The sequence below is a fragment of the Podarcis muralis genome, chromosome 8 (genome assembly GCF_964188315.1).
Source record: "Podarcis muralis chromosome 8, rPodMur119.hap1.1, whole genome shotgun sequence".
Taxonomy (NCBI): domain Eukaryota; kingdom Metazoa; phylum Chordata; class Lepidosauria; order Squamata; family Lacertidae; genus Podarcis; species Podarcis muralis.
In genome coordinates, this window is record NC_135662.1 from 9,653,733 (window position 1) to 9,670,172 (window position 16,440).

At 42.9% G+C, this 16,440-nt stretch overlaps 1 protein-coding gene across 1 annotated transcript in view; it reads left to right on the forward strand.

Moving 5' to 3' along the window:
• Positions 1-238: 238 nt before the first annotated feature.
• The window catches only part of ZFAT (zinc finger and AT-hook domain containing), a 119,280-nt gene continuing 103,078 nt past the window's right edge, over positions 239-16,440 (forward strand). The window contains exon 1 of the mRNA XM_077932724.1: positions 239-262. The gene's annotated coding sequence lies outside the window, so the exon portion shown is untranslated. The remainder of the gene's footprint in view (positions 263-16,440) is intronic.

The following is a 16,440-nucleotide window of genomic DNA, read 5'->3' on the forward strand; positions in this document are numbered from 1 at the left end:
GAGGAGGGACGGGGCGAAGCGTGCGCGCGGAAGGGGGAGGGCGAAGGAAGGACGGGAAGGCGGCGCGGGGATTGGTTGCTAGGGCGCTGACGTCAGAGACCCGGAGGGCGGGGAGAAAGCTGAGGCACGGAAAAAGGTCAAACTAAAGGCGAGGAGAAGCGGCGGCAGCGGCGGCCGGAGCGGCGGAGGGAGGAGGGGGGGCGGATTGGGCGGGAGGGGAGAGAGCGAGAGCCCCCCCCCGCACCCCCCACCCCCACAGCAGGTACGGGCGGGGGGGGAGGAGGAGGAGTGGGGTGCGCTGTTCCCCGTGGCCACGCCCCCTTCCTCACCTTTGGGGGGGCTTTGTGGGGGGGGGGCATAGAAGAGGTGCCCCCCTCTACCTTTTTCTCATTGCTTCTCCTCAGGAGCCCCTGAACTTATAGGGGTGACGTGGAGAGGGGGGAAGCCTCTGGTTCCCCTCATGTAATGTGTGTCCCCCCCCCAAACCAAAATACACAGATAAGCACCCTAAGGTGCCAGCCCTCCTCACTGTCTTAGGTGCTTCTGGCTGCCCCCTATATTTCCTATGGCCCCCCCCATGGGGTCAGAAACTGCCCTCCCCTCTTTTTTCTGGCACTTCTGCAACCCCCCCCCCACGTAGGGGTGACCCCTGTGCTTCTCCTCCTGCCCTCAGAAGCCCCTAGACTTAAATGAGGAAGTCTCTGCTTCCCCTCATGTAATGTGTCCTTTCCTCCCCCCCCCCAACGCATACATAACCACCCTAAGGTGCCAGTCCTCATTGTGGTCTGTGTGCTTCTGAGACCTATGTAGGTGTGTCCCCCCCCCACCTCACTTATGGGGTCAAAAGCAGGAAGCTCCTCCCCCCCCCACTTTTTCGGCACTTCTCTGAAAGAAAACGACAGCCCCACATTGAAACGCATCTATATTTGGCTCCTCAAATAAGTCTCTCTGCTCTTTTGCGGTTTTGGGTTTTTTTTTGGGGGGGGGCACCATGCTAGAGTGCCCCCATATCTGTCCCAAGTGTCCCGGAGAAGTACCAACAGTCCTGTGCTTGTCTCTTTCCACACTACTGCTCCCACCTAAGTTGACAAGCTTCCTCCTTGCTGTGTTTCTGGGCATTGAGGATGTCAAGGGAATGTGAAGGGGTGGGGTGGCGGCTTGCTGAAAAGTGAACTGGTACAAAAGGGAAAGGTGCTGTTTGAAAAAGGGTCTCTGTTCTATATGGTATGGGCAAGCTCACACACACACACACACACACACACACACACACACAAACAAAAATATATATGCATGCCATGACCTCTGCATGCCCCGCAGGGTCCTTTTCTGGTTACGTTGGGTGATGTGGAGGGGAGATAAAGATGTTTTCCCTGCTTTGCTGTCAAGATTCCTTTAGGGAGGAATGTCACAGATGGGTTGGAAGAGTTGGTGATACAAGACGCAAAAGAGTTCTGTCGTTTTGCCCTGAGAGGTCTTCTCTGTTAGGGCAGCTGTACTGCGTAAGAAGGCAGCTCTGATTCCTTTGACTATCTTTTTGGAGCACCCTGTCTTGGTGATTGCTGTTTGACACTTTAGTCGTCCTTTAGGGGGCAACTGGGTGTTTGGGGAAAGAGCATAACCCAGCAGCTGGCAGAGCTTTCCCTTTCTCTGTAGAATTGAGGAAGTGGGGCAGGGGATATCCGGAGTGTTTCCCTCAAGCTTCCCAGCAAAGTAGTTTCTATAAAAGACGGGTATCAAGTGACAGTTTTGTGTAACACTCTTCACTTCCTTGTTTATCTGCTTTCCTTAGCTAGGCTTGCCACTTCTTTAAGATGGTTGATGGATGATGTTGTACGGACTAAATATATAAATATATATCCCATGATGTCTGATAGGGAGGGACTGGGACTAAAACAGCAGATTTGTTTCTTCATGGCCATTGTAAGCAGCGTTGGAGTGAAGGAAAGGGAGTTTGTGCGAGGAAGCAAGAATGAGACAAGAGAAGTCTCGGAGCTGTAGCGTATAGCAACAGGAGGTTGCTCCTGAGCTGGAAACGTGGGTTCTGCTTTCTGAAACTTTCTGCTGACAGTACACTTCTTAGGGGGAATCTGAGTGACTGCTGATGCAGCATTGCTGCTCAGGATTTTTTAAAAATAAAAATTGTGGTTCATTGAAATTACTCCATTTCGATGTGCTGTTCCCAGGCCTGCGGTGATTGACAGTTGTGCATCTAAGATGTGGATGTTGCCTGTTCAATATATGAGCAGTTGCTGCTTTGTATCAGGAAACCACTCTATTTATATCGTCGTTGTTTTTTACAGGGTTAAATGAAGAAATCACATGTACACCTGAGTAGATGATTGTTTGAAATAAGTGCGAAACCTTTAGAATGAGAACAGATGTAAATTGCTGTAGTCATAGGGTGACTTCTCTGCAATCAGCCCGATAGCTCATCACAGCACAGTCTTAATTGAACATGCCAGACTTGTCAGCATGCTTACTCAATGCTATCCCACCCTGTCTCGTTTTGCAGAACAGCACTAGAGAATGCTGGTGAGGGCAAACCTCCACAGAGTAATGAAAAGTGAACTTCTTAACATTTTGACATCAGGGTAGGGAATTCTTCCTCCCAGCTGCTTTCCTCAGGAGGCTTATCCAGTTTGTTGATTTGAATAAAAATGGACACAATTAGCTCAATTAGCTGCTATATAAAATCTCAGTTTTCTGGCCTGATTCCTCCCGCTCTCGGCCCCACAATTCCCAAGGACTAGAATTATTTTGGTTTTGCTATAATTATCCTCATATGGGTGGGGCTCTTCGAAGGCTGCTCACCTTTTCTTTTTTGGGGCTGCCTTAGCTGTTTGTAAGAAGTTGTAGAGAGGCTGAGAGATGGCCCTACTTTCTCTTTTCCCTTCCCAAACAGTTTGGACTGAACACAGCAGAGTTGAGTTCGCTTTCTCTAATAACATATCACATGAGGGAGGGCATAACCTCAGAAGGGGTATTGAAAGCAAAAAGTGGAGATTCCATTGGCCTTTTTACAAACTGGGTTAAAAATTAAGCTCCGTCTGTGGTGTGTTAATGTGCCCTTGGAAAATATGTCACCAATTTCATAGCTGCCTTCCACATCTTGAAGTGTGGGCAAGAAGCAGTTAACTCAGCAGATCATTCCAGATCTTATGACCTTAGTGGGTTTGCGGAGGTCACTAGCCTAAATATGTTTGCGTTCTCTATAGCAAGTGACACAAGCATCTTTTCTCAAAACCTTGAGGTTTTATTCACATTGGCCTTTTTTTGCACTTTTTTGCTCATGAGATCTGGAACAAGTACACAATCTCTTGCAGTACAATACACAGCTCTTTACATATGTCATGTTATAAGTCCCTTTCAAATCCGAGGAGATGGTTAAATTGTTGGGAGTAAAGATAGTGTTGCTGTGAGACATATTCTCAGTGGTAGTGCCTGTTGGGATACTTCTACGTGCATCACGAGTATGAGGAAGTAGTTATGTAATAGAGTTTTCCATCCTATTCCACCTACAGCCTTCCAAGCAGCCCTGAGAACGGGATTTCCCTCAAACTGAACATTATGGAGAATGTGCTGTTCCTTTATCTTCTGTGTTGGACATCATTGAGTTGGGAGCAGGTTGCAGCTGTTACAGTTGGGTTGTGTGGGAAATGGGAGTTTGGGTACAGTCTAGATCAGGGTAGGGAAACTGTTTTGTCTACGTGGGGCAGACCGTTATCAGGATCAGCCTCTTTGACGAAACCTGGCAGGTGTGCAAGGCTGCCAATGTGTGATTCGAAAGGCATCACAGTGACGTCTTGTGCCGAAGTGGTACCTCGGGTTACCTATGCTTCAGGTTACAGACTCCGCTAACCCAAAAATAGTACCTCGGGTTAAGAACTTTGCTTCAGGATGAGAACAGAAATCGTGCTCCGGTGGCAGCAGGAGGCCCCATTAGCTAAAGTGGTGCTTCAGGTTAAGAACAGTTTCAGGTTAAGAATGGACTCCGGAACGAATTAAGAACTTAACCCGAGGTACCACTGTACTTTGAACTCCCAGAGTTGGGACTTAAAAGCACCTTGTGGGCTACTAAAAGGGAGGGGTTGTTCCTTCCTTTTAGCAAAGAGTAGCATAGAATCCCTTGCTAAAACAGTGGTTAAAAAAAGAAGGAAAAACCCCTGCATTTTAGCTGATTTTGATGCACTTCTCTTTCTGAATCCAGAAGGATGCTGTTTGGAATCTCCTGCTAAAAATGGGAGGGTCCTGCTATTTTGGCAGGGGATCAAATGCAGGCTTTCATGGAAAACTGCCTAAATGATGTAGAGGAAGCACATTTCCTTGAAACAAGAAGGTGTTTGCATGGAAACCGGCCAAACTGAGCAGGATTGAACCCTGCTCCTCATCAGCTGAGTGGGGGTTCATTCCTTCTCAGTTTGGCTGTGCACTTCTGGGAACACGTACCCAGCCAAAGCAGGATTTAACAAGTATCTAGTGCCTATTAGGTGACATCAAAACATAGTTTTGGGGAAGTAGCCTGGCAGTTCAGGTTGGACTCCTGGCGGGCCAGGATTGGCCTGAGGGCTGGAGGTTCCTCACTTCTGGCTTAGATTATATACATACCTTTTGAAAGTGGTATCCATGTATACAGTGTTTCTAGAACGGTGTGGTATGAGGAGGAAAGTTCAGCTTTCAAGTTGCTCTCAGGTGACATCTACATACATCACCATATTAAAACAATAGTTATACTAGAGTAAAATACCTGTTCATATCTTAAGAATAAATACTGCCGTGCAATTGTGGGGAAGGGAGGGCAAATGGAGAAGAATCTGTACAGTCTCTCTCATCTGCTGTTTCTTGTATTGGTTTCCAGGAGAAGACGGAGCATAAGCCCTCGTGAAATATAAGGTGCAGTGTTTGGCTATGTCAATGGCCTTCTCCCCGTTGGTGGATGAAGCAGTGGCCTTAGCAACCATCTCCTCTCTGGGGAGAAGAGAGAATTCTTTCTCCCTCTCTTCCTGCCCCTCAGGTGTGGCCACTTCACTGCATGAAGTATGTTTGCACACGTTTCACAGTAAAATAGCCCCCAGAGCACTTCAAAGTACTTCACAGAGCTGTAATTTCAGCTGCTCTGGGGAATCCTTTATTGTGGCACTTCCACGAGCAAATTCCAACTACTGGCATTTCTCGGAGTTAATTCTTGTGTAAATGAATCCTAAAATCGGCTTCTTTCAAACCAGAGTCCAAAACTTTCCCGTTTCATAAGTTCATTAGTAACAATGAATGGGTTCCAACTGCAAATGCAGTATTAGGAAAACTTGGCAGTTTCTGTTTATTAAATGCAACTAAAATAAACATGCCCATTTCTGGAAAAAATTGTGGAACACCAACATCACAGAGAGAATCTGAAGAAAACTTGGGGAAGGTGGTCAGTGGGACAGATGGCAATAGAAGGGAAAGCGGCAAACAGTTTCTTCCAGGCTGAAAAGGAGAAAGATGGGGATGTCAGAGTGTTTAAGTCCTAGAAATTTGCCACTTTCTGTTGCAGTGTTCAAGCAGTTCCTCCAGTTGACAGTTACCAGGGAGTTGCTGCCAAGCGTCTTTCTCAATGCCTGCCTTCGAAATCTACCCTGTCCTGGGCACATCTCACAGTCCTGTCTTAAAAATGCAACAACTCAAGCTCTCTTCAAGAGGCAGCAATATATTAAAGCACAGTGATGTGGGTTTTCCAGGGGGGGCTGAATTGAGACTTTTTTTTTTGCATCAGGACAGGGGGGAAATTGGTTGGCATAAGAAAATACTCTCACATGCTGGGGTGCGATCTAATTTAGCACGATCAGTTTGCTTGTATTTATTAGACAAAGCAAAAAACTATTACATTCCAAGCTTGCCTAGTATTGTATTTGCAACTGGCATCCATTCATTTTCTGCAAATGAGCTTACAAAAACGGAATTTCTGCATAGGAAAATGAAGCCCCATAATTTTTTCTGCCCCATGCTGCTGGATTTTCTAAACTCAATTCTATATACATCAACGTTTGTAAGCAATTTAACATTAGTGACAACATTCCAAGCAGTAACCAGGTGTTTACTTTGGAGAAAGAAAACGTGAACTTTAGGAGGTATTTCTACCCGACTTAAAGTCTACCTTAATTCTTTTTAGGGAGAATTGAAGAATGTGGGGGCAGAGCTTAATGTGTTGTGAACTTTCTTTGAAGTCCTTCTGCAATTTTCTAGTTCTCTGTCTCTTAAGTTTATATGAATGCGATCAAAGTTGATAGGTACTTGTGGGTCAGAAATTCTTTCTGCCCCAGTTTCTCCCCACTCCCCTGCTCACCCCCACTTGCTGTCTGAAACCTTGTGTAATATTTATCTTGGTGCTAGAATGTTTCTGGAATACTTGAGGTAAATTGGATGAGGCATTTGGGAGATAAGAGGGTTCAACCAAAGGGGTGACTTCACTTCTTGAATATTCTTCAACTCTGCGTGAGTTCCCTAACCACTTGGCTCACAACTTTTCTAATCTTTTGCTTTTAGTGGGAGTTAATAAATTGGGCCAGCTCTCATGTGGAAGTTGGCAAGTCTTAGTGTTAGGTACATATTTAATTGCAGCCTTTATCTCTCAAATGCTAGGATAAATTGCAGGGGCAGTGCCATGTTTCCATAGATGTGGGAGGAGAGGCATGGGTTGTGCAACTTTGCAATAATTTATTCTGGGTTGCTTAGCCGCAACCTGTATCGTTTGCTGTTGTTGTTCCTCTCTTCGTTGTGTTACCATTCCCGCCAGTTCCACTTCTGCTGGGGTTTTGTTTTTTTTAAAGGGATTGTTCAACGTGTTCTCTAGGGCTGAGGGCCATGGTTGCATGCTTGCACTTCATAGTACTGCCTTGTTTAACACAAAACAGCATTTGTGATGTGCTCATTCTCCCATCTAGTTGGTCAATAGCTCTTGACAGATGGGAGAGTGAGAACTATTTGTACAGCCTCTAAAGTGCAGCACTCTGGGAACAAATTGCAGGACTGTCTTCCTCCCTACAGTTAGTGTTAGTTCTTAAAGTTTGAAGGAGAATGAGCAAGTGTTGCATGTGATCATCCTAGCACAACCTGCCCGTGATCTGCACGTGTCTTTATCCTTAAGTGAGGTTCCTGCTTGTCTCTGGTGGAATTTTAAAAATGCCAATACTAATGCATTTGTTTTGTACAACAGGGCACTCGACATCTTGTCTGCCATAACTCAAAATACTGCATGCAGGCTGGACGATGCACGTGGTTAAAAAGTTGTTTATGCAGAACTTGCACTGTGCCAAGTGCTTTAGAAAGCCTTGCTCATCATAATCGTAAGAGGTATATTTTTCAGATTTTGCAGATGACAAAATAAGACCGTGTAGCTCAAAATCACTTTGAGAGTTCATAACAGCTGAGGTGGAATTTGGCCTTTTAGATCATGGGTGAGTGGTGTAGCTTCACATCACTAGCTTTGTGAAACCGTGATATATTTGTAATTGGTTTTCATCTGGGGGGGGGGGGCTAGTTGCTGCAAAATTTGGACATTGGGGTAAGGACAGAGGTGGTGTGTAGGAAGGAATGGGTTGTGTTATAGGTGATGGAGCTCATACAAATTAAAAGCCATATAATTCAAAGCTAGTTATACAGCAGACCCCTAATGTCTCTTTGGCTTTTCTCTGTTTTCTAAGCAATTACTTCTGCATCTTCAAGCTTTCTCCCTCAATGTGAAGGCTAAATCACCTTAAAATTTTCAAGATTTGTCATCCTGTGCTGGCACGTGGCACAACTCACAATCAACTGTAAGCTGATTCCCATTTGGAGAAGCACAAGTTTGGCCCTAATGTTGCACACAAGCATAACTGGAAAACCTCCAAGATGTGACCTAATACCTTAGCAATACTGCATAGAAGTTTATTTACTTGGGACATGGAGCTCTGGAACGTAAGCAAAAAAGATACAGGGCTCTGTCCCAAGGAGCTTGCAGTCTGATGTTTTGATAGGAGTGGAGATGATAAAAGGAGGAACGGAGAGGGATGTGCAAGGGCTTCATGGAATAAATAGTTTTTGAGGGAGACATTTGAAGAAAGAGTGAATTAGTGCCCAGAATTCCTTGTAATTTTACAACATTCATTAGATAGGGCCTTGTTCTTTGCAATCTGTGTGCCCATTCTACAGCAGAATCTGTGGTTAATCTTGTTCCCAAGTAATGGTAGTTGAGTTTACACTGAAGTGAAAGTTAGAAAGATAAAAGGAAAACAAACTATTAATGATCAGTGACCTAGACAGCATTTCTGTTCCACATCCGAAATTTCCTCTGAGGCGTTTTTTTAAATCCCCTAGGAGTAAGGTCGCTGGGAAACTTCATTGTGTTTTTAAAGAACGGAAGCTGAATGAAAGATGCAAGAAGGAAAGGAGTGGTTGAGTCGACAATTTTTTTTTTTAAAGGGTGATAGTCAACTAAATTTTACACTGAGTGAACCCACTGAAATTAAAGTTTATGACTAAGTATGAGTCCTGATTCGCGGTTGGCGCTGTGGGTTAAACCACAGAGCCTAGGGCTTGCCGATCGGAAGGTTGGCGGTTCGAATTCCCGGAACGGGGTGAGTTCCCATTGCTCGGTCCCTGCTCCTGCCAACCTAGCAGTTTGAAAGCACGCAGTGCAAGCAGATAAATAGGTACCGCTCTGGCGGGAAAGTAAGTGGTGTTTCTGTGAGTTGCTCTGGTTCGTCAGAAGCGGCTTAGTCATGTTGGCCACATGACCTAGAAGCTGTACGCCAGCTCCCTCAGCCACTAAAGCGAGATGAGCGCCGCAACCCCAGAGTCGTCCGCAACTGGACCTAACAGTCAGGGGTCCCTTTACCTTTATGAGTCCTGATTAGCTTACGAGGAAATTCCTCAGAACACTACCTGAAGATGACTAAAGTAGAGAATAAGCGAAACTAGCACTGGGGGATAAGAACACAAAATAAAACATGCCAAAATAGAATTTAGAGTTAAGCTGAAATGCCTTTCAAAACTGTTTGTAATCTGCAAATGGCCTTTCTCTCTTTTAGCTTTTCCATAGAATCACAGAATTGTATAGACCATGAGAGTCCTCTAGTCCAACCCTCTGCAATTCAGGAGCCTTTTTGAACCCATGACCCTGTGATTAAGAGTCTCGTGCTGTACAGACCAAGCTATCCATCGAGACCTTCCCCTTTATCTGCTACGACTTTTGCCATCTCTGCTGCTTTGCTTACATGTTTTCCTTGTGGGATTTGTGTGGCATCGCCACAGAATTGCATGGTGGAATTTTGCTGTCCCGATTCATGTGACCTTTTGAGTAGGCTGGTGGTTAGGTTTGGTGGTGTCATGTATCATGCTGTGGCAAAGCATTTGGTGCATAATATTACAGAAGCCGTTGTTGGCATGACAGCAAACATGGTGGCAGAAGGAGAATTTAGAAGCCATGGGAAAAAATAGTTGGCTCCCCTACCTCAGTTGTTTTTTTTTTAAGACTACATCAGGGATAGGCAACCTAAGGCCCGGGGGCTGGATGCGGCCCAATCGCCTTCTCAATCTGGCCCACGGACGGTCTGGGAATCAGCATGTTATTACATGAGTAGAAGGTGTCCTTTTATTTAAAATGCATCTCTGGGTTATTTGTGGGGCCTGCATGGTGTTTTTACATGAATAGAATGTGTGCTTTTATTTAAAATGCATCTCTGCGTTATTTGTGGGGCATAGGAATTGGTTCATTATTTTCCCCCAAAATATAGTCCAGCCCACGACAAGGTCTGAGGGATGGTGGGCTGAAAAAGGTTGCTGACCTCTGCAATAGATTGTATATAGATTGACCTGCTACACCTTCAATATAAGAGGCCCAGCATTGAGCCTCCAAGTGTCTGAGACCTAGACTGTTCTACTATCCACCTTGTGTTTAGGATTAAAAGGCACACACAATCTATTCTGCAAACAGGAACTGCACTGTTGCTTAGCATATGAATAGAAGAAATGCAAATGCTAAACATGCAAATGTTAGCTACTTACATACCTCACAGTTAAATATTAATAATAAATGTAGCTGTTTCTTAAGCTGTGTAACATAATATGCACAAATTGAATTATACACAGACCAGCTTTCTTTTTCTCTCCTCCCCCCCCCCCCCCGTTGTCAACAGATCAGCTGTCTGAAAGGGAAGTGAGAAGGTTGTACAGGGCTAGTAAAGGGTGCAACAGACACACAGACAAAGACATGTGAGCCGCTCACTAGACTCAAGGATCTGAGCTTGTGCTACTGGGCTGTTTTCTTTGCACATTGTTTACATTCAGGAAAGCTATTTTTGGTTTTCCCCAAAACAATGCTGTTTGACCTTCCCATTCTTAAAGAGCAGAATAATTAACTTCATTAACCTCAAAATCAAAACTTTTCTACCTTTTAAAGCAGATTTTTAAAAAGCAAAACAAACCCATTATTTATTTGTGTTTGCAAACGAATTCCTTTTAAGGTCATCTCTGTGGGTGTCCTTTATTAAACCTCTTAAAATATTTATTTCCCTCTTTACGTTATAAAATGATAACGTTGCTTGTATGATGACTGAGAAGGATGTTTTCCTTCCAATCGTTTGTTTACAAAGTAAAACAGATTTCACACATTTTAAGAAGGCCGTAAATTCAAGGCTACTTTATGTTTGTATTAAGTTCGGATTTAGTTTTACAGTTCCTTTAAAACAACAACAGAAACATTGGCCATGCTTTCAGTTGTGCCCAGATACACACTGGAAGGTATTAAAACAAATTTAAGACTGATTTGGTCATCAGGTTGGTGAACAGCTACTCTAGAGTAAAGGAAAAGACCAGATTTTAAACAGGAGAGCTTGATACAGCTGTCTGCAAGGAAGCCTGCTCACCGGTGGGTTGTTTGCTTGCAGCATTTAGATAGCTGATGGTTAGACTCCAGCATTAAGAGTAAAATTAAATGGGATGTTCTCTCAAGACACCCCCATCCTAAGCAAGTTATGAACCTGCCTGCCCATTGATATAGTTTTTCTGAGGCCCTCCTATGTGTCCCATTATCCTGAGAATTGTACCCAGCTGGGACCACAGAGAGAGCTTTTCCCCTGGTTGTTTCCAGTCCTGAATTTTCTTCCTGAGGGATGCTCATCCTCTTTCCTCTCTAATGGCTTCTCATAGGATGGTCAAAGTCTTCCTTTTCCAGAAAGGGGCATAAATAATTGTTCTCTTTTTGAAGTGGTTTTAATTGCTGCAGTTAAATCAACATTTTTTAAATAGGAGGGCGCTTTCTATCTTTAAATTTTAGTACTTTTATGGCTGCTTTATTATATTGAATTGTGAAATTGTTACTGCGATTATGTTATTGTTTTAACTTAGCTGCTTTGGACTTGTTGAGGAAAGACTGGGTATAAAATGTTGCAGAAATAAATTACATATTTGCATAGAATTGTAGATTTGGAAGGGATCCTGAGGACCATTTAGTCAAAAATCTCCTGCAAAGCAGAAATGTGCAGCTGTCCCATACAGGAATCGAACCTGCAACCTTGGCATTATCAGCACAGCACTCTAACCAACTGAGCTATTAATCAAGTCTTACTATTTTTAAAAAGATGTGAAACTACCTGGGGTTTGGCCTAGGGACATTTTCAACAACTGGTAGGTGGGTAATGCATCTTTAGCATGTGGCCTGACAGAAGCAAGACAGATGATGCAATTTTACACTTTTTGATTTGCTGTATCTTGAGATGTGCACAAATATATTTGCCTGGGTACTTTAAAGACAGACAACCGGCACTGAAGAATGTATCTCTGTTCTGTAGGATACAGACTACTGGATGTTGGCTTGTGGCAAGTTGCATTAGAAAACTCCAAGATTCAAGAAAACAGCCCTAACAGTATGTTGGTAAGTTTAGAGGGTGGTTTGGAGGGTCACTTCACGTGGGGTGGCGTAACGAAAAAGTTTGTCCTCTAAAATTAATAGGGGTACAGTAGGAGGAAGGTGAACAGAGAAACTTCAAAATCAACTTGACAGAGTTGGAACCACTCCACTGAAAAAGTCATATAACAGTTAGTGCCAGAAATGGCCACCTCTGTTCTCGAAAGGCTGAGCAGTATTAAGACCATTTAAATGTATGAGCATATGACATTGCTGCATGTTGTCTTTTTTTTAAAAGTTTTTTATTTATACAACAAGAAAAAAACACACACACAAATACCAAATTACACACAAATTACAAAAATAACTATAGGCACATAATTTTCTTAGCAAACAATAAAACATCTATTGGTCTTAACACTAAAGACCCAACTTCCCGTCTACTCCATATTTCAAATTCATATTACTTTTTGCCAGTACACGCTTTTATCATAATTAAACTTATTCTCAATAAATCTAATTTCTTATATCTACCTTGCAAGTATTACTGAAGTTCCTCGAATGCTGCAATAGAATTTAAACTACTATATTTATTTTTCAGATAATCTTTGAAAACCTCCCATTTTGAAACAAATTCCTGTTTTGATTTATTCTTTATTTTTTCTGATAAACCATCTAATTCGGCATATTCTGTCAGCTTTTGGATCCAATCTTGTATAGAGCGGATTTCATTACTCTTCCATTTTGCTGCGATCAAAACTCTTACTGCCGCCGTCGCATATAAAAAGATACCCTTCCTCTTTTGTGGAATATCCAAATCTGTTATTCCCAGGAGGTAGGCCTCTGGTTTTTTATTGAAAGAGATCTTTAGCATTTTTTGCAGTTCTACATGGATACTCCCCAGAATACCTGTATTTTCCTACATATCCACCACATATGGTAGAATGTTCTTGATTCACCGCATCTCCAACAATTACTTGACACATTTTTATACATTTTTGAAAGTTTCCATGGTGTTAGATACCATCGATGTTGCATTTTTTGAAAGTACTCTCTAATCGTGTAACAGTTTGTGAATTTCCAATTGATCTTCCATAAATTTTCCCATTTTCGATGTGCTGCATGTTGTCAAATGGTGGGCCCATGTGTGCCAAATGGCAGCAGCATCTCTCTCTTTTCCAGCCTTGCTATCTGGACTTTTAATGAAGATGTCCAGGATTTGAACCCGGGGCCTTTTATGCCCAAAGGTTGTGTTTTACAACTGGTTGGAGGTTGTTCCTTTTGATACGCTAAGAAAAGAAATTGTGCTGAGAGTCCAGCTTCAGCTTTCTGTAAGAAGCAATTAAGGGTTAGAGTGCTTGGCTTGGACTAAGAAGACCCATGTTGAAATCCTCACCCAGTCATGCAATACACTGGGTGACTTTGTACTGTTTCTTAGCCTTGCCTCTCTCACAGGGTGGTTTTACAGACAGAGCATCACTGTGAGTCTACTGATAACAGACTTTTAGGAGAAAAGGCATTCCTGCAAATACTCATCCTAACAAGCTACTAGCATTTTTTTTAACTCTTTGGCAAAATATAATCAATTGGGGCTAACAGAATAACAGTATATTAAAATAACTTACAATTGCCACTTGGAGTTAAAATTTGTAAGCTAGGGTTTTAGTTGTGTGGTTGCTAAAAACAAATGTGATCCTTTAAAAGATACAGGAAAAGCCCTGCTCACCCTTTTGAGGCCTTTGAATTTCTGTCTGCTAACTGGCAGAATAGAACCTTGATTGAGATTTTGCATGAGTGGGATGAATGCCGGCTGTTGAAAGCCAGAAACAGATGATCATGATTTGTATCCCTACTTGGAAGTTGCTTCTTAATTGGCATGCTTGGGCATAATGATGTTCCTAACATCTTTATCATGTAAATGGCCTCTCGTGGTTGAATATGTATTGATCTCTTTGGAACGCTCACAGAAGCAGTCTTTCATGTTGAATTACCGGAACTTTGCACTTCAGCCTGAGTTATATTGCTGCCTAAAGGACTGCCTCCTTGCTTGCCAGAATGTACAGTTTAAGAGGCAATAGTTCAGCTGCAGACCTGATCAATATCCAGTAACTGCAGCGTAGTTGATTCATCTTCTAGGACAGTTTGAATATGAGCGTGTTTTGGCGTCATCAGAACGATTGCTGTCATCTGTCCTAGCATGCTGTTCTTCCTTCCAGCAAGCCACTGAGATGGTGCAGGGAAAGATGAGTAAGGCTCCCGAAAGGCTGCTTTTTGCCACACTTGGATTAGGGTAGTACAGTGCTTCCCAATTTCTGCACAGCAGCTTGGATGTCAAGGTGCCCTGCAGGATATATATGCTCTACAGGTAACAGATTATTCCTGGCTTTATCCTGCAGACTTCTTGATTGCCAGCCACTGTGCATCTTGGTTTTTATTGCTATAATCTGCCCTAGTAGGGATTAATCTAGGGTAATAAATCTTGATAAGGGATGTCCAGCTTCTGTAAAATCTAGGCCTATTATGTTCTTCTGCCATGTTTCGTGAGCTAGGGGGTTTAGTTTTGTTCTGCAAACATGTCTCTTTGCATGTAGTCAGGCGTCATAGTTGGTCATCACAGTTATAGAGCTCATATAATCATAGAAATGCAGAATTGGAAGGGACCCTGAGGATCATCTAATCCAGTGGTTCTCAACCTGTGGGTCCCCAGACGTTGTTGGACTACAACTCCCATCATCCCTGAGCTCTGGCCTTGCTAGCTAGGGGTGATGGGAGTTGTAGTTCAACAACATCTGGGGACCCACAGGTTGAAAAAGGCTGACCAATCCAACCCCCTGCAATGCGGGAATATGCAGCTGTCCCAGCTGTCAACCTTGATGTTATCAGCACCATGCTCTAACCAATTGAGCTTTGTGGACTATCAAATGCGGAAGTTTATAAAAGTTTACAAATTGCACCCCAAATGGGACTTGTAATAAACAGATATTCGTTCCTTTAGTTATAACTTGGCATTGTTTTTCTTCTCTTTGTGATTGAAATTGTGTAAGTTGGCGCAGCTAGATGACCGTTGGATCCCTTCCAACTCTACAATTCTATCATTTTAAATCGATTAAAATTTGGTAAGACTTCCAGTGGCTATGTTGAAATTGCCTTCGGGACCAGATTTGGCAGGTGGGTTGCCTGTTGGTGATTTCTTAGATAGAAAGTGGCATTATTGTTATACAGTTGACAAACTTTTTTATTATAGGAATCCTAATAACGTTGGGCATCTATTGCTTATTCACATTAACTTATCTCCCAAGAAAATCTGTAAATCTCAAACAGAGATACAATTACTCAGACCACAAGGTCCAAAACCTTGTGTCTCAAATATCATCCTGTGTTGTGGCCAGTTCCCATAGCATTTTTTCCCCAAAGAACAGAGTGCTCTTTTATTCATTTTATTGTAGCTGACACCAGGTCTCACTTTTATTTCCGCAATTGCTTTTCTTCTCTTAGCGGGATATGCTACTTAGTTGATTTTCTTTTACTTTCTGTGGCCTTCCTGGTCTTTTCTTCCTTCAGCACTGCTTCAACCATCCCCAACCAACTTACCCTCCTTTTGTTTATCTTCTCCTCTGCCTTCAGGCTGCCTTTGTCGCTGCCTTGTTGGACCTTGATATTCTTCTACAAACTCTGTACATCACTTTATGATGCCATGGAAGGGGACACTTGTCTGAAACGAGTAGTTGCAACTGGAAACCAATAGGGGAAAATGCTACTAAAATTTTGTATCTTTTATATAAACATCAAACCGGGTGCTCCTATGAATAAAACAGCTTTTCACTCTGAGTGTTCAGTAGCACTGTTTCATGTTAAGGAAACTTGCATCCTTTGAGAGCCAAGTCCTTAATAAGAGAAGTCCTACAACTTGCTTTGGTCACTGATGAGAGGAAATTCAGTCTTCAAATCGCCAAATAACTTTGTTTTTGTACTTCTGTTAAAGATTGTCTGCATACTTGAAATACGAAACGTGCCTGTATAAATGAAAGTTCTATGTAGCAGTTGGGCCAAGAAATGTCTAAAGAAGGGGGTTGTTTCCCCTCTCTCAAATGTTACCATCAAATACAAAAGAGCAGAAGTGCTTTCTGAATCACTCTTAGCAGCTGTTGATTCAGATTTAAATGCTTCAGATAATAACCCACACGCCTGAAGTTGTTATCGGGAAATCAGAAATGCTGGAACATAGGATAAGTGTTTTGGCTTCTGGCTTTGTGAACACTCGTCAACAATGTTTATAAAGTCCCAAGCTATATGTGACATTAAAAACACTTCTCAATGACAGGTGTATCTTTAAAAAACCGCAAATAACAGCCCATGGCCCCTGAAAGAACTGTAGCAGATGATGAAGCAAAGTTTATTCCGTGTCCTGTCCCAACAAATATGGTTGATAGGCAAGTGCTATTTGCATTAGGAAGGAATGTTGCTTTCTGATTAAAATAGCAGTTCCAGAAGAGCAATTTTTGCTGGAACCGTGCTGGGTGGAATGGATCAAACTTCACATCATCACCTACTGAAGTCTCGGGTGGGGGAGGCAATAGTTATTA